Source organism: Convolutriloba macropyga, chromosome 9 (genome assembly GCF_964194025.1).
Source record: "Convolutriloba macropyga chromosome 9, txConMacr16.3, whole genome shotgun sequence".
In the NCBI taxonomy this organism is placed as follows: domain Eukaryota; kingdom Metazoa; phylum Xenacoelomorpha; order Acoela; family Convolutidae; genus Convolutriloba; species Convolutriloba macropyga.
Genome location: NC_134476.1, coordinates 7367557 through 7386817, shown reverse-complemented (window position 1 = coordinate 7386817; position 19261 = coordinate 7367557). Strand labels below are relative to the sequence as shown.

Sequence of the window (19261 nt, the reverse complement as noted above, 5' to 3'; positions counted from 1 at the left end):
TTACGTTGCTTTGCTCTGTATTCATTGCTGGTTGCGTGCCTTTGCTTATATAGGCAAGCCAATGATAGTCCAAACTTGCTTTGCACTGCCTTGCTTCTTTCAGATGTTCTTCAACGAAATTTGCTTGGTAGGGCACAAGCTTGTTTCGACGCTGCAATTGCTTGGGTATTTCTTCCTCTAGAAGGTGAACAGTCTGTTGGTAGAGGACCTTTAGTTTGTTGGGTCGATCTGAATCTTCAATAATTTTGTAGCCAATCCCTGTTTTGGTGTTGACTTCTTCCCGTAAATCTTGGAGCTTCTTGTCGTACCTTTGAGCTGTTGATTGAAGCTCCTCTCTGCTGATTGTGTTAGGATTGCCTGATTGCCTTTTGCTTTGCTTGCTCCTTTTAAGCGAGGTTAGTTCTTCAACGTAATTTGTGAAGTGCACTCGCAAATTTCGCTCTGCCTCACTGGCGTTGCGCTGTTGATTTGTTTGATACTCTTTGGGGGGTGCCTTCGGCACTCTCTTCATTAGATTGGACAGCAGTTTGCCTTCCACTGTCCGGGTCGGCGACCAAATGTAACGGCTGCTCTCCTATCAAAGTCAAGGAAAACTTTACACCGCCCAGTTCGTTTCAGCGGTCTCAAATCTGTCCGGATATTGTATTTTTGCAGTTAACTTTTGTGAACTGTATTATCCGCTATACTGTCAAATACCGTTGCATTACTTGTTGCTCAATTACTCCTGATAACTAATCGCTCAGCTTTGCTGAATAACAAACTTGTTTCTCTCAGAATAAAAAAATAATTCAAATTGAAACAATCAAATTTTTTGTTGAGTTTTGTTAATAACTCAAGTTATAAACCGAATATAGGAATTCCCGTTCCTACAAACTGTAGCCCTATAACTTGGCTATAACTATGCAAAGTTTCAAGCCGCTACAGTTAGCAGTTGTAAAACGGTAGGTCTTACCAGTTGGAAATCTGACAATAAAAATAATTTTCGAACTTTAATGTTAGCAAGTCTCTCTATTGGTTTCAGTAACACCAACGTTGAACTAGAGTAGGCTTCGTTAAAGCCAGTAAGAGAAACTGACTTTATGCTTTGCACAAAGTTTCTCTTACTTAGGAACTTCGTTCCTCAGAAAGAAAGTTTTGAGAATATCAAAGTTAATTCTCTTTTCACAAGTCAAAGTAAAGTTAAAACTGTACAATCACTAATATGATCTACAGAAACAAGACACGATAACAAGTAATTTACCGCTCAAGAAAGTGTGCTTCAATACGCACTGTATGTCAGTTTAATATATCCAAAATTGCAAATTTCAACTGATTTTTGGTAGTTTTTCAAGCTCTATTTATACTGCCGTACATGTCAAAATTGCATCTCTGATTGGTTGTAGATTACTATGTCGTAAGATTCTCCGAATGCACTGAAGTTGGGGTTCGGGATACCTTATACGGTGCCCCGTACTCTCTGAATTAGTATAAAGATCGCAAAATTCATCGAATCTGGCTTACCAAGTTGGGTATCTCTTGCTCCGTTTGAGCTAAAATTGCGCGATTGTGAACACTTGAATACGTGGCAATAATTGCGTAATTAAAGTTTGAGTTTCTGTTTCACTTCATATATGACGATTACGTACTAATAATAGTTGCTAAATATAAATGTTGAACAAAATGAACAAATCCGTTTGGCTTCAATAGAATGTAGCATTAAATTTCGCTTGTCACACTATTCTAGCTTTAAGGCTTGAAATGACCTTGAAGCGCTATTCAATTTGATTTCTGAGTTGTTAAGCTCAGCCGCAATAAATATGTTTTAAATTTAGTTTGATTTGTTTACCCCCGCTGTCCCTTTTAGGTTTTACTGAACATCTCATAATTAAAAAATTTGTCTGAAATGCACTGTGATCAATTTTGCGACCGTTTTTAACTGCAAAAGTTTGGTCAACCGAATTTTCTTCAATCTTACTCTCCTCAAGAGCTATATTTTTCTGCCTCAAGATATAACAAGGTATTCGCAAAGTTATTAAACAACAGAGAGGGAAGAGGTGAAAGCACCAAACAGCCTAAGTTTATTGAAAATCAGAATAGAATAGATCTAAAAGAGAAGTGATTTAAAAAAAAACATCGCAAAGCACTGCAGATCTCAAGTATTTCGGCTCATTAATTGCTATAGAACGAAATTTGAGGCAAATATTTTAAACGTGTGGGTCTTCTTAGGATTCGAAAAGTGGTATTGGTATTCAGCGGGTTCTCTATAATCCAAAAATTGGGTTGTAATGGAGCTCGGTCTTTTGTACAATCCAAAGTATTCGAATTCCATTGGCTTGCTGCCACGTCAAGAGGTCCAATCAGAAGGGTGATTTTAGTCAAGCTGATATAGTATAGGGAATAAAAAATCGAGTGAAAATCAGGCGTAATTTTTTCGTAGTACCATTAAAGTGGATTGCGAAATTGGTATTTGAACAAATTTTCAGTTTTTAGTGTTATAATCTTTTCACGTATGTCATCTTGATTTCTGTTTTCAGCGTTTCCTTTCTTGAGTGCTTTTAAAATGATACATGCGCCTTTTAATTGTGCGTACTTGCTATTGCTTGAATTAATAAATGGGCAGTTGGAGATTTTTTATGAATTTGACAATATTTTTAGTCACAAAATATTAAATTTTTTAAATTTTAATCTTTTATTAATGACTCCTCAGTCCTATCACTTCGTATCAATAAGTAACGGTCTCAACAGTTGCCAATCAAACGTTATTGAACCTATTTAATGGTGTGAGTCCATAGCTAGTGATTTTTATGACTTCTTTGTATTTCGTGATGAATTCATTGTTTTCTTATCACTTAGTTCCTTTAGGGGCAAGTGTGATAGGTGCCTGGTGGAGATTAAAATGATGGTACTATAATGTTTTTAAATCAAGTTTATTGATTTCTGTTTGTGCTCCCCAGCTTAGTGCGTGCATTTTATTTGCACCCCCATCCCAGACGGGCGTGCAATATTTTTTAATAATGAAAGAAACGTGCTCTGTAACTGGGGTGCAAAACGTACTGGCGGGCGGGCACAAATGGAAAGATCCGGACTTTGACTTTGCCAATCATTGTTTTCGAGAAAAAGTTCTCCAAGTTTCTATTGTCATGTTGTTTTTTCTAATCCCTTATTTTAGTTAATGAAAAGTCTCATTAGTTACTATGGTGGTAGAAAAAATCAATCAAGTTAATTGTTTTTAGGTCATAGCTATAGCTTTCAATGAATTACAGGCTTTTACTTTTAAAGAAATATTGTGAATTGTTTTAGTTTTGCATGTAGTACTTATACTTACTGCTCTGCTGTCACTAATTCTCTATAATAAAAGGTCAATAGATTACTAACAAAACTAAGTAAAAAAAACAGATCTTTGAGTGCGTAGCTTTGTTTTGTTGACTTTTATAGTGTTGAAGTTCAAAAAAGCCAGTTCTTTAGTTTTTGAAAAAATTAATTGTTTTTTAATTTTCTTAGTATTTAGCTACTTTTATTTCAAATTTCTTTGGTTGCCAACGAAGAAAGAATGCATCTAATTAAGTGTTTCAGTTGAAAGGAATAATTTTTTTTTCATTTTGACACTTTTTAAAAGGTTCAAATTGAATTTACAGAAATTCAGTATTTTGTTCTTTTTCCTGTGGTCTTGTTGACCATTTTCAAAAAATTACAGTCATCTTTGGCTTAGCAGTGCCGTGTTTTTGGATATTTCTCGGCGACATTTTGAGTTAACTTTTTCTGCGATACCGTTTGCTTGCGAATGTTTCAAGAGAAATTATGTTCTTTGCCTTCAGTTGTAGTTCTGGTGTCACTTCTTCAGACATTAGGAGTACCAAAAAAGATTTTTTTGGCCCCTTATGGCTCTGTCTGAAGGTTTGTTTTTACACCACTTTTATTTTACTTTGACTCCACTTATTTGCAAAAGTTTTCTGATTTCTTTCAACTTCGTTAGTGTTTGCCTCTTGCTTGCTTTGTCAGTCGTTGTTTCACACTAGACAGTTGTACTGTGTACTCATTTAGGGGTTCGTGGGGTGACTATTTTTTAAAGTTTTTTTATTTTTCCCCAAACCATTAGACGATGGAAAAATGAATAATTCTAATTGTTTTTAGTATTTTTGTATATATTTGCGCATACAGAAGCCTGGATTTTTTACTCTTTTAATTTGATGTTCTGGTCAAGATGTTATTGTCAGTGACTTAGTTAATTCGATTCTTGAGATGTCCTGGCATGTTTTTCTGTTACAAATTTTCATACTTTTTTCCATGATTTGATATTTCCAACTTGACAAAAAGGTACAGCCCAGCAGGCATTGGATGTCATTAGGAGTCCCTAGCTAGCGTTGGCAGTCTTTCAAAGGTTTAGAGTGCTGCAACTGCTGGGGAGACCTTATTCAAAGATGTCGTTTTCGGAGTTTTTGAGCCCAAATATGTACAATATCACGTTTTCTTGACTTTTTTGAAAATATCGTTGGGTCAGTCTTAAATTGACTATTATCTAGGAACATAAAGGTCTTTTGCAATACATAGGTACTAGTAATTTCCATTCTTTGAGAGCCAAATGTATTAGTAATTCACATTTAAACACGCAATTTGATACTAATGAGAAGGTATACAAGTTTAATTTTTAACTTTTATCAATTTTGAGTTTTTTTGAAAATCAGTGGCCAGTGCACGACCTCTAGGATTTTGTAACAAGCTACTCTATAGTTGTTAGTTACAGCGAATTAGTTGTCTTGTTTTTATTATCACAATTGTTAGCAGTTTTCATCCTTTTCTCCATAAATTTTTAATTCCTTTCAGTTTCTTCTTTGAAATTTGTTTATCTTTTTTGAGTTCATAATTTTCTATGAGTCAGTGAAACCTTCTTACGGCCTTAAAATGACTGATTGGGTTTTTTCTGCAACCAAACATTATGGTTCTGAATACATTAATATCACGACATTTAGTGATCAATTTTTGATGTCCAGTACAACCTTTTTCGGGCTGGCAAAAGGTTTACTGGACGGAAACAGCGACAAAAAGGTTATTATTATCCTAATTTGAATCAACTTTCGGGAAATTTTGGAGTTTATGATATTCTCAAATCTTTTTGTCATATTTTTTGAGTTTTTCTATCTTTAGTGGCCACTAAACCCCTCTCAAATCTCTGAGTTTGTTATTGGGTTTGCTTAAAGGGGTCAATTTTTCCATAAAATTTAAAAGCTGGTGGAAAACGGTTAAATTTTTGTTTTCGCTAAACTTATGAGACTATTTGAATGTATGGCTGGAATAGTCCAATTGATCTGCTGGTCAGGTACAGAAGTGATCAGTTTTCCATTTACTTTTTGAATTGTATTTGAGGACCTGTCTTGCTATGTTGTTTCTTAGCTGAAGCAAATTTGTTCATTACTTAAATCGCGACTTTTTTCAAAGATTTGCTTCATTTTTTGAAAGTTTACCTCTGTCTTCGATCAATGGACTTTAGCTTTAGTTTAGTTTCTAATGTATAGGGATTAGGAGCCTCGACTAATGTTTTGGGCCAAAGAGTCAGTTTGGGAAATTTCGATCCCATAACCGTCCCCTTCCCTTCCCCATGCAAACTACAGTAATGCGTTCCTCGCCTACCCCCTCAACTTATATACGCTCCCGCACAACTAAACATATTCTGTTTTTTTTAATGTTTTCACTATAAAATCTTCGCTTGATTGTTCTGACTTTTTGAGTGATTTTTGCGCATTTGACTTTTTCATTTTGTCTGATCTAATTTTCATTCTCATTCACAATTGTCAGCAGCTGTACTCAAGTGGCTGCAGTTTACTACTAAATGTCAAATGACAAGTGATCCAAAATTTGGTGAATTTTTTTTCATTCAGAATTCTGTTAGTTGTTATTAGTTGTATAAAATCACCTCTTATGACGTCATTTGAAGCCTCCCCCCCTCTAGTGATCATTAGTACCCCCCGGTTGCGATCGATCCGAGCTCCCACTAATCGTTCGAGAGCAGTTCTTCAAACGTTATTGGGTCATGTTTTAATTGGCATTTCAGTGGGAACTCAAAAACAATTTTTTCAAAACTTCAAGGGAGCAAACTTAAAGCAATATTCAGAACAAAAAACAAAAGACGGAAATCAATTTCTATTGTTCAATAAAACACAAAACTCCAAAATATTCACGATTTGCCTGAAAGACCTCTTTCTCAAAGTGCAAACATTAAAAGTATGAAAATTATGACTACCAAAGCAAGTATATTTCTTGTAAACGATACCAAAATTGACCAAAAAAAAAACAAAAATCATTGAAACTCAACTTGCATGACATGCACGATATATCAATTTTCACTTCGCTGGCCAACAGCTCCTTTTAGAAGTTAAGTGTCAATAATTAATTCTAAACAGTTAGTTGTTCTACTCTAAATTGACAGTCTAATTCTTTATTTAATAGATATTTCATGCCCGAATTTGTAAACAGCTGAGATTTGTCAGAAAATATTGGATTTATAAAATACAATTTTGAGTGCTCGGGTTTAAATTTACAAGGATAGTTTTCAACGTAATGGCCAGGAAATTTGATCGAACAAACCGTTACATAAAAATTTGTCAAAATAGCACTTATACACTTAAAGGAAGTCGAAAATTAAAGGAAGTCAACTTAAAGAAAGTTCTATATGAAATTTAACAAGTTTATATGAACTTTTTCTAATAAGTAATAATTTATAACGACAGCTTCAGGGCTGAAAGAAAAAATAGCCTCAAAAGAGATATGCCCGAAATCATGTGTTTGGTTTTTTATGTTAAGTTTTTGGATAGGTTTTCGTTTCTAAGTTAATTTATTTTTCTTTCATTTCCGATTCTATGAGAGGAAAATAAAGTGTTTTTGCGTTTTTTAGTTTTTAAATCCTGATAAGATATGTGACTAGCAAGTAAAAAAGGAAACACTACTAATTTTTTACTTAAAAATTTTTTTAAATAGAAATACTGCTGGGTTGATTCTGCTTTTCCTCACAGAGAAAATAGGCTCAATTTTACGTCGGCTTAATAAATGACCCTAGCCATAACAACCCACTTTTCGTGGCTCGGAGCGGAGTATTAGCGGGTTTAAATTTGGAGTGCGGGTTGTTATAACAGCTATATATAGAGAGAAATCGAATTCTCAACTCCAGCCCGCAACTTTGAACTAATAAGAACAGCGGTGGTTGAAAAATTCGCCCGCAGAAATTTGCATTCATGCAAATTCTCTTAAATCTCACTTTTCTAAAATTGAAGGCTTCGTTTTGAGTTGCCTGGTGAATTTTCCGCCCTCTTATAGCGTCGAATTGTTTATTAAGTAGGTAGGGGAGAAATTGGAATATATTCAGTTTTGATAGAATTTGAAAGGAATTGGAAAGAACTACCATTTTACAAACAGTTCGTTTGTTTACGTGCTGAATAAATTTACAAGCGCAGTTATTGTAGTTTGTCGTTATATAGTTATTGTCGTTTTCCTTTTTTACTACCACTTAAATTTAGTTCACGTTTTGTTACGACCATTGGTGTGTTTCCCTTCTTTAAATGTAAGCTGAACAGTTTAATATTTCTCTATCACGCTGTCTTTTGTTCACAAAAAGCCGAATTTTTTACCTGTCGAATTTGAAAGACGATTGAACAAAAAAGAAAGAGCAATAGACTTATTTAATCTATACTAAGCCCATCCCATTTTTTGTTCCCTGTGTCATTCCCTATAGTCATTTACCAACTATTAATATTTTGCATTTTTTTAAAATGTACAACAGAAAAGAATTCATTTTGTGAATTGATAAACTTCAATGCATTATTTACAAGTCATACAAACAAATTATAATTTTTTAGCCTTTGAAAACTTATTTTGAAATAAAATTTGTTCTCAGATTAGGTGAGTAAATTTACCCGTCTCTGGAAACAATTTTACCCATTAAAATTTTCATTTCTGTTCAGGAAGTTTGCATATATAAAGCAAACCATATTTAGGAGTTCAAGTTAAACTCAAATTATAGGCGAACCGAACAATTATGTGTTTGTCTATTAAAAAAACCGTTTATCTCCATCGAATTTTTCACGGTTTAATTCACGACTGTTTACAGAAAATTTTCCTTGTTGCTTTTTTGTGTCATCGTTTTGTGTTTCAAGCGAACGCTTCATTGTTGAAACTGTGTCTGTTTTTTCTTTTTTGCATTTTTTTCGCATGGTCTCTAAACAATTAGAAAAAAACTAAACGAGTTGAGATTTAAAACACTGTTTGCAGACCGCCAAGAAACATGACAAATTTTGTCTGCTGAAACACATCAGCTTCCATAAACTCTTCAATAATTCGCGCCATGGATCAATTCTGCTGAATCCCCAAAAATCTGACATCCCTTCACCAAAAAAAAACATTTTAGGCTTGCCTAAAATGTTTTCCATGAGTGCAACGACGTCTAATTTTTAGGGGTTCATCAGAATTGATCCAAAGCGCGAAGTATCAAAAAGTTTACGGAAGCTGATGTGTTTCAGCAGACAAAAATTATCATGTGTATAGGGTTTGCTAGTCAGCTTTTGGGTCATATTTTTTGATATTATTGTAATAATATCAAAAAAAATGACAAGCAAACAATTTAATTTTGTTGGGTTTTTCTTTTTAAAATTTTTATATTGTTTTACTTATTTCTGTAACAACTTTTGTCTCATATGTAGTTGTGACAAAGCAAGGAACATTGCTGAATGTTCCGAACTAGTTTTTTACTACTTTAATACGGTGGTCTTGGGACAAAACCTATAGCTAAAATTGAAAAATTAAATTATTATTTCATTGTTTTTTTAGACTGGATAAAAGTATCAGATTAAAATCTTAGTCTTTTTAGTTCCACATTCAAAATCCATCGATGAGCTGTTTATGGTCTCTAGATGCTTAAAGTAAACGTATAACTATACATTTTTCTGGGTTTGAGTTGTTGCTTCATTAAAAATAACACAATTTACTCTCTTCTGGGTTTAAGTTGCTGCTTCAGGTAAAAATAATTTGTTGTACAATTTTCTGGGTTAAATACTTGCTTTAGGAATAAACAAAATATTGTTAATTTTTCTGGGTTTAGGTAACTCTTTCAAGTAAAGAAAATTAATTGAACTTCTGCGTCAATTGAGTTACTTCAATAATAGAAGTAATTTGCACAATCTCGTGCATCTGCGTAGCCGCTCTATGTACTAATAATGCATTGTACATAAATTTTGTTTCGATTTTGTCTTTACTTAGTTTTTTTGAGTTTGTTTGATTTGTTCGGAAAGCTTTACTGCTGGTACGTACTTTAGATTTTTAAATCAAGGGGCCAATCCCGGGACCATATGTTTAAATTGATAGTTCAGACCCTAGTTCCACTCTTTGTCTAGTTAAGTATTGAAAAAACTTAAATGCGAACATGAATTGATAGTTTATGTTAAACAGCATTAAATATGAACCGAGCATGAGGGATAGAGCGGTTAGTTCAAGGAATTGTATGTCAAGGACTGAAGTAGTTTCCTTAGCACAGGCTGATTTTTTCCTAGTTAAACTGTAACTTAGACAGATTTTAAGAGATGTTAATTTGTATTGAATTTGTTACAAAATTGCGCTAAGTTATAATTTTTTGACTTAGAGAGTTCTTGGTTTAAGAACCAATCCCAAAGCATTCTAAGTTGAAAGATATCTCTCTAAGTTGAGATTTAAGCTACCCTATTGGACAGAGATAACAGTGTCGACAGAATTATGAAGTATAATTTGATATTCTCAAACTGGCGTGATATCATCACGTCTTGGTATTCTCAGTTCGAGTTCGTGACCTTTGTCCAAATCAGTTTCGTGATTCACGCACTATAACATATTTTTCAAAACAGCACTAAAATTATCAAGTATTGCTACTGAGTGTAGCACAGTTCAGTACTTCCCATTCCGGTCCATAGGTATTAATTCAAAAGATCAAATTTTATTGAGATAAATTATTTTATTCTCTTTACTTTAAAATAGTTAGTCGATAAAAGAGATGACGAAATCCCGATTTACCTCCTACTAGTACAAGATAGTATGTCCAATGTTTTTGTAGTAGACCGTTTGCAGAATTTCTTTTAACCTAGTTTGCTACAGTTAATACATCTGAAATTAAGTAGTGAAGATAATGTAGATTGTTTATTCATCTCTAGTGACAACCAAAAAAGGCGCACAACACCATAAGATTCAGTTTTAAGGAATTGATTCCCCAAGTAAAGAATTATGTTTCGTAGTTCATCTTTACTTGAATAATTGCTAATTAAAAAGACAATTGCAGTAGGCTTTGAAACGGTATTTTAGGGAATAAATGTTTAATGTTTCTTGATCATTCTGGAAGCTAAACTTTTCGAGAAATGATTGATTTCGCTTCGGGTCATTATTTTAAAAACCAAATAACAATGTCTTTTTGTACTGATTCTTCAAGAAAAAAACTGCTTCACATTGAAAATGGCAAAAAAAATAACTTAGAGATTGTGTAAACATCATTATTAAAAATTATTTGTTTGATATATTTAATTGTGCGGATTCAATACGTCCAGAAGTGGAGAAAGAATCAAAATTTGTATCAATAGCAATAGGGAGAACTTTTATTGTGAATAGTGAAAACGAAAATTAGATCTATCTTGGAAGGAAGAGAGAGAGAGAGAGAGAGAGAAATTAAAACAGAAGTATATATCATCAATGACAGAAGCATCGACTACCAGAAGGCAAAAACTATTTCCTTTACTCAGTGGTCTTAGTGGACCTTTGTGATCTATGTTAGGTGTATGTAGAGTATTGTTTCTAATTCTCTCAATGGTTCTAAAGGTGCTTTGGTTTAGTCTTTGCGCGCTGACCTAATATTCTGACAACTTAAGCGATCTAACATTAACATTTCAACCCATTTAAGCATACCAAGCTAATAGAAAAATCGTTTAAACCTATAATAGGTTGTGCCTCCGGCCCTGTTGCTACTATGCCCATGCGTAATTGCGATCTCAAACATCTTAATAAAAAGTGAAAAGAGTGCATTTATCCTAAACTCAAATGAACAGTCTTCACGAGGTTCGGAATAACAGTGTAAATCATATCAACTCTCTGAAATAAAGAAGTTAAATTTATTTCAATAAGCTTGTAACACTTGAGATTGTTTTGTTGTGTAGTCTTTTTCTGGTGCTTTGCCTACTTTTAACCAATCTCTCACTTAATCTATTACTGAATTGTTGACTTGATCATCAAGTATAATATCAGTGTCAAGGTGCAAGTTCTTTGCGAAGTCTTTATCTTTAGCTATCAAATCTAATGTATCTGTGTGGACAACCTTTTCTGAGATGTTTCGAAAAACTTCTAGATCGATACTTTTCTTAAATTTTTTATATCTAGTAAAATCGGCTTTGCAGATTTGTTTTGTTATTTAAGTGGGTTTTCAATATCGCTTTCTGCAATGTCTAACCAATCCTGGTCGTTGTAGCCTTCTCGGTCATCACGGATTCGAGCTATTTTTTTCTATTGTTGAAGAATAAGTATTCTCTGCTCATTAGCTGGTTTTGACGTTAATTTTTTTTACGGTTTTTGTTTGTGCCATAACAAAACAATCCGAATTGTAGTGGTCATTTATGTAGGCTGGTGCAATATCTACGCTAAAGTTGTGTATAATTTGCAAGTTTTAAGACTGAGTTAAAACTACTGGATTTTTTTTAAAAAACGATATGACATTTTTGCTCTTTGTGACCATCGAAAAAGGTGTAGTCTATGATGACAAGAGAGATGGATGGAAAAACTTGAGCAATCGACAAAAAAAATTATGTCTGTAATGCAGATATTATTGTTTATAGTTCTCTGTTGAGGGTACATGTTTTGTTCAGCTTGATCAAAAACTGATGTCTGTACTTATGATGTGAAGCGGAGATCCGACTCATGTTGTGAATAAATATCCTTATCCTCAAATATTTATTCTATCAGCTCAAACCCTTTATTATCAGTCAGGTCACTTTTTGTGAAATTAAAATTAACCACAATCTTCTCTGGTTGTTCTTTGTCTTGAACTATATTTGTGGGTCGCTTAAATAGAAAATCGCCAAATGCTTTTATAGTTAATTCGCTTGCTTTGTGGTATTTCTCAAAATTTGAGGAACTGATACTTGACTTTAGTTCTACACAATTCTTTAGCTTCGGTTTAGAAATCTGTGGCTAATTCTTTTTCATCTTCCTTGCAGTACTTTATTAGCTTGTTTTCAATGATATCAAGCACTTTTTCTGTTCAATTGTATTCGTGTCTACGCTTTGTGGTTTTTCAATGTTGTTCTTGCTTGTATGCACATAGATAGCTAATCCCTTGTTTTTATAGGTTAGTTTAATTAAGGAACACGTCTCTTTCCCGTTCATTCTATCCTTGCCAAAAGCTATCTTAGCATTGTTATGCTGCGTATTGTGTGTTTTCTCATAGTAAGAAGCGTTGTTTTGATTGTATTTATTGTTTGTTTTTGAAGTGTACAGCTTTACTGATCAGATTATGCACTAATTTATTATCTTCTCTGAAGTTTTTTATTTCACCTTTATCACGGATTCTACTTTTACAGTGGTCCTTGAATGAGGGTATTCGATCGGAAACGCTGTTGCGAAGTCTTTCATCATCTCTGCATCCAAAGATTTTGTGTGCGCTAAAGTCATATTAGAGTCAAATTTCGATTGAGCACAAAAATCTATGTATGTAATACAAGAGTTTTTTTGAATTTGTTGTCCTTGTAAATGATTTACAACTGTGTTCAGTTTGAAGCGAGTGTTATAGTCCTCATTTTCATTTAATTTTCTCAGCATTTTTCGATATTGTTTCTCTCTGTAGGTTTTTTGGTGATTTCACACATCGCGTTTTCTATAATTCGTCTATTTACTTGTACCGGTTGAATTTTTTGGTTCTCAATAAAAATTCGTAGGAATTTTTCAGATTGTCGACAAATGTTGTTTACAAAAACTAAGTCAGTTTTTGTTATAATAAAAAGAGGCATGAAATATGTTACTGGTGGAAATAAAGTGTTATCAGGGTGCCTCTGCTTAAGCAGTTGCGTTTTTTTTGCTGTAGAATTATCGGTTAAACTTTGTTTAAAGCAGTCATTTCATAAATGTATGAACATTTTTTCTGATTGTTGAGTGATTGATAGCAAATTAAAATCTACTCTGTTTTCAATTCTACTGCAGGATTATAGAAGTGAAGTGCTTTTAGGAATAGATGACAAAAGTTGATTAGTAACAAATACTTTATGGGTGATTGTATGTCAACGGCCATTTTCAAAACTGGATTCGATAGTTTTGTATCCAAGCAATCTGATTGATGAACCAGTGTATGTTTTTAAATCATATTTTTTAATTGGCATATGTAAATTTCAGCCAAGATGTACTGAAGCAGGTTATGCTGAGTGATTGATGATAGTGCAAGTTGATCCTGGGTTAATCAAGAATTATACCTATAACCACTTTTTTTAATAACTCCGTTGGCAAAAAAGTATAATTTGAGATGTGTTCTTGACTTAGTACTATTTTTTATGTAGCGTGTGGAGACTTTATCAGTTTAATGGAAAGAAGTCTGTTCTACTTAGTCATCGTTAGCTTCAGTAAAATTTTTGATTGGATTGTTTCTGAATATTGCTGGGCTTTGACTGTATTAGTCAGTTTCAAAACTGCTAGTCATTTTTACTCTTCATACTTTGCTCGGGTACGCCTTGGACGAAACTTACATCTGTGGAGTACAAATTGTGATTCAAAACCAGACACTGGTTCATCAATCAAAATGCTTGGATACAAAACTATTCAACCCAGTTTTGAAATTAACGGTTAAAAACTAGTCCAACAAAGATTGTTATTTCTATTTAGTAAATAGAAGCTAATGCCTTGTTGTGGCTGTAGCTTTTGCTGTTGTGGTGATTGTTCTCCAAGATTTGTTCAATATTTCTATAAGTATTTTCCGGAGAAGACGTTTAATCATAGTTTTGGGTGGATCATATTGCCGTAATTGCCAAAAGATATATTTTTGATGGTAGTTAGGCATGTTAAATCTAGGATTATGGTTTGAGTAACCACGTGTTGATTTATAGCCTTTGTTTCTAGAACCACTATATCTTGTGTTGTTTCTGTTTTTTTCCCTATAATCATTAAAGAATGCTATATTTTGTCTTCCCAGTTGGACTGTTTCCTTTCTCGGTCACTAATATCGCTATCGTCTCTCTGTTTCTTTGTGCATCTGGAAAAAGAAAGACAACTATTTCTGCAATAATCACAGAATCTATTACTGTTAGGTCTAACCTTTATGTTTAGATCGCTTGTTCTAGGAGTATCCATTGCAATTGCTTCGTTACTCTTGAAAAGAATGGTAAATTCATTGATTTCGTTCTCAATTTTTTTAAGTTTATCTGGTCTTATAGGTTCTGCTGTTATTGAAAGGGTTCAATCCTTTAGAAATTAGTGATGAACAAATCCTGTCCTTGTTAAAGAAGGTTCTTCAATAAAATTCTCGTGAGCTTTGCGTTTTAATCCTTGTAGTTTTTGTCCGCTTATAGCAAAGTCTATGCATTTTGATGTCTTTGCTAAACTTTGTTCTTTATCTTTATGTTCTCCTTGCAAGTCATGTTTGATGATATCTTTTCTGCCCAAACTTCGTCGACTACCCTTTTTATTCTACTTAAATAGTTCTCTGTCAGTTCTTTCTCTTGCCTGAATGTGCTCCTAACCTAAATTCTGAATCTGAACAGATCTCAGCCGTCTTTCAATCTTTGAAAAAATTCTTCCTCCAGAGTATTCCAGTTTGTAGCATCTTTGACGTCGCATTCAAACCATTCTAGCGTTGTATCGGTTATAATGAGCTAGATAGAGATTGTTTTTTTTACCATAGCTTGTCTGTGGTGTGGGTAGCGTAGGCCTAGTTCCCAATGGAAAAAGTTTTTTGTTCTCAAGAGAGCTCCAAAAGGAAGCAGTATCGTTATTTATCGTTATTAAGATCGTTGCCTGAGAAGGACACAAATGAAAGGCTTGGATTTTTTATAGGAGTTTCAAATGGTGGGATTTGGGGGCGGTGGAGAGCTAGCAGTACGGAAAATGGAAGGTAACTAAAAAGAGTTGAACCTAAGTTATATTGGAAGAATGTCTAGTACAGTTTAAAAATTATTAAAGTCAAGTTGAAATTACAAACACTTCTATGTTGAATTTGTTATTAGATAGGAAACTTCTCTAATGATTTAGTGTAATATGTTAAACCTGATTAGTTTAAATTTTTAGTTGAACGGCCACTCGTCGGACACTATTTATACTGCTTGTTCGTACTGTACATACCTAATCGACGGGATAAACGCGGGACCTCATGTATTATTTGCGAATTCAATCCCTCGTTCTTCTCTTGGTATATAGTTAAGTATCAAAAAAGTTAAATGCAAAATTGGATTATTAAGTTACGTTAAACAGCATTAATTATAAGCCGAACATGAAGGGGCCGAAAAGTTATTTGAATAAGATTTTATTGATGGAAAATAGAAAATTTTAAACTGGTTTCACCCTAATTCGAAAAATGTGATAAGTTATTTTTTTTTACTTGGAGAGTTCTTGTTTTAAGAATTATACACAAATTGTTCTAAGTTAAAAGTTATCTCACAATTTTCTTTTTTCAGCAAAAGCGAACGATACGGGAGTATGTTTTAAATCTAAAGTTATAGGGGACCACAAAGTGTGGGTAGTTAACTGTGCTTGCTCCTTTATACATGTGGACACGTGTCTCTTGGATATCCTATTTATCAATAAAATGATCAAGGCTTAATTGGTTTTCTAAAATCTGCATGCGATCATCACGTCATGGTATTCTCGATTAGAACACTATCTTTCGAGAAATTTTACATCATTTTTACTGTGTTAAGATTTTTCTACCTGAAACATCTCTTGATTGTTTTTCTTTTCACTAAATGGTTGGCTCAGCTCTCTGAACAGAAAATTTTTTGCAGGAAATTTGAAATGTTTGTTTGCATTTTTTCTTCTGCTATTTTGTTTCAGACGATTGAAGAAAACCGTACCAAATAAAGTACTGTAATCAAACCTGAAAAACTTGTAATAATGTAGTTCTTAAGTATGTCAGCTGCGCTCGTCCTAAGAAAAACAAATATCACCCAAAGTAATTTTTCGAAATGTTTTTGAATTTTTTTATGATGCAGTTAATACAGATTTTGTCGTTTGCAACCTTGAAATATAGACAGCATGCTTTTTCTTTTAGGTTGCTTCTTGAGTGCTGTTAGCTTCTATCCCTAAAAACGTGAACGATGTAAATTGGAAGCTCTAGGAAGATAGCAGCGGAACCAACATTTTCTATTTTGCGGTTTTTGAGTTTTGCTCTTCAAAGGTTTTTAAAGACGTTAATAAAATTTCTCAAATTTTGTTTACTAAAACATTTTCCGATCAGGAAAGTCAGAATTTGGATAAAAGTACATCAAAATACACAGCAAAACATTTAGTAAAAATTTGCTTGTTTACTTTTACAAAACAGTTGTCAAAAATGTATTGCGATCATTGCCTAAACTTGGGTTGGTTCGCAAAAATAATCTACATCAATTTAAAAACATTTTTGCGTTTATGGACTGCGAACGGACAAGCATTTGAAACTGTCGGCTGTCATTTGGCGTATAATTGTTTTGAACAGAACACTGCGGGCAAAAGCTGCGAAAGTTTATTTTTCTAAAAGATACGTATGAGCATTGACTTAAAACTTACTTTCCAAGTAACACTTATTTATTCATAATTCTTTTATTGGATTATAATTGACGATTACAATGGAAGACAAGGAGTACACAGAATCCAATGTAATATCAGAGGTCGTGAGTAACCACCAACAACCACAAACATTTGAAACACTATACAAGGAAGTTGAAGCTCTTAGGGAAAAAATGAGCAAGATATTCAGTAGCGAAAATTTCGCGCAATCCAGAAAAATCTTAACGACAGACTACGAGAACACGAAGGGTAAAACTGAAATTATATTGTGCTTGTGGTAAATCCCCATTTAATTCACGCACCAACAAATATTGTTACATATAATACGTTGCAAATTTTACAAAACTTTTGAGAATAAAGTTACTGAGAGGTAGCAAAAAAACCTCTAATTTTCTACCAAATTTTGAAACCGAGTATCAACTTCCGACGGTCATATGCTAATTTGTATATTTTGATGACAAGTTGAAGATATTTAAAAAGAAAAGAGTCATACGAAAAATGAAAAAATATATCAACGGTAAAACATTTATTTGCAAAACTGCCTAAAGTAGAGCCACAAATTGAAGTTGAAATGGTCAAAGACAACATGATTGCAAGCACTCACAATTGTACTGCTTGTACTGTGTCTGTGTTGGTGGACAGATTCAAACAAAAACGGCTTAGAAAAAATCGATCATATTGATGAGCTTAATAATGTAAATGCTATCAAACAAAAATCTACAACCAACTAACGATAATCCGGAGGATTATTAACTCCCTGCTTTTAAGAAGCAAAATACCACATCTTTCTGAAAAAGAGAAAAAGAAAACAAAAATCGCTTTAACTGGTAGTAATGAAAAAATCTTTCAGTTTACTTTCTATTCTGTTGATGAATTTGATTCTTCAATTGGCGAATTAATTATGAACTGATAAAAGAGGCAAACAAACACTCAAAATTATCACCATCTTGCCTGTGAATTTTGAAAGAAATAAATAGCAAACATTGATATACGCTATTTGCTTTTGACGTTAGATGATTATCCTGACGGATACTACAAACAGCAGCTCTGCGATTTCCGCAGAGTTAGCTGCAACCGAGAGCTCGGCTTCTTTTTATGTTCAGAATCGTTTTTTAAAGTGTTTTGCTTTTTTTAAAGTTTAAAATAAATTTTTGTTTTTTGTTCCTGATTGTATTTTATCAATCTGCGAGTACTATAAAAACTATCATAAGAAAACTAGGAGTGAACTGGCAATGTTTTGCTGTGGTTTCACTTTGAGAAAAAAATTTCATTCATTACTAAAAAAAATTGAATGACGTTAAAAAAATGAATTGAATACTGTTTTAATAAAAAAACGTTAGATCTCTCTTCAACTTTTAATACCATAATAGGTGCGGAGAGGAAGAAAAGAGGTGGCAGGGTTGGTATTTTTGTAAAATGTAGTGCTAAAGTGAAGTTCCTTGGGAACCTGGAGAAAAACTATGTCCAAGTTTTCTTTATTTTCTAACAAGAGAAAACAAAACCGTTATAAGTTGCGAGTACATCCTCCTAATTACACCAAAGAGAAAATTTTTCCTACATTGGGAAAGCTTTTAGACGAAACTGTTGTGAAACCAGAATTGGAACATATAATCTGTGGCGACCTCAAAATAAGTTTTTTTCATAGAGGAAAAAACTCAACCCGCTAAAATGTCTCTTGCAATCAAATGGACTAACAGTGGCGGGATCAAATACTGCTTCTCGGGTGTCAAAAACAATACCAACACTACTTGATCTGTACTTCACAATTTTCAAATGTAAAAAAAAACGCTGTGATTGATCGCTATTGCTCTGAATTGCAGTTACTGGACACCTTCAGGCCAGGAATAGAGGTAAAGAACAGTGCAGTTCTCGCATATGGTCAACACTGCAAAGCCCCAGAATCTTTTAAAACATTAAAATTAAATGTTGAGTCCTACGTTGAAAAAGTTTCAGCAGACGGATTAGACAGTAAAATGTGCAATTTTCTTCTAAAACAGTTGCAGGAATTCTTGAATAGAGAATTGGATCAAATGGTCCCATTGGAAAACATTTCAATCAAAAAACAAAAAAATCGAATTAAAATTGAAGTTACAAATTCTCCTTCAAAGAAAAGTCCCTTAAGACAAATGTACCTCTCAGAAAATCTGACAGAAGCAAAAAGATGTATGATGAACAATCACAGTTAGCCGGAAATCTAGTAAGAACAAAAATGAGCCAGTTTTATCAAGAAGAAATGCAGAAGAATGCCAGCTCTCAATAGGTTCTTTCTTGAGGTCGTATGAATGCTGTCGGCTGACCAAAAATCAACACAGTTTTTCTGAAGCAAACTTTGAAAATTTTAATATTCTTTTTCTAAAATTCATGAAAAAATAGGCAGTTAATTATCTCCAAAAAGCATTGCTTCTTCAATAGCACCTTTACTATGCAGAATTTTAAATAAATGAATGGAATTAGGTTACTATCCAGAATGCTAGAAAATAACGAAGTTAATTCCAGTTTCCAAGGATAATGACAAAACTGAGCCACCAAATTACTGGCCAATATCTATCTTACCAGC

General features: G+C 33.5%; 1 protein-coding gene across 6 annotated transcripts in view; it reads left to right on the top strand.

The window, feature by feature from the left end:
• LOC142346007 (uncharacterized) overlaps positions 1 to 19261 on the top strand; it is a 52739-nt gene that overhangs the window by 9658 nt on the left and 23820 nt on the right. For 2 of the 6 annotated variants that reach the window (XM_075398482.1, XM_075398479.1), the window contains exon 1: positions 7364 to 7528. The exons of 2 other annotated variants lie outside the window; for them this stretch is intronic. The gene's annotated coding sequence lies outside the window, so the exon portion shown is untranslated. 2 more of the 6 variants (XM_075398483.1, XM_075398480.1) reach the window with 1 other exon arrangement.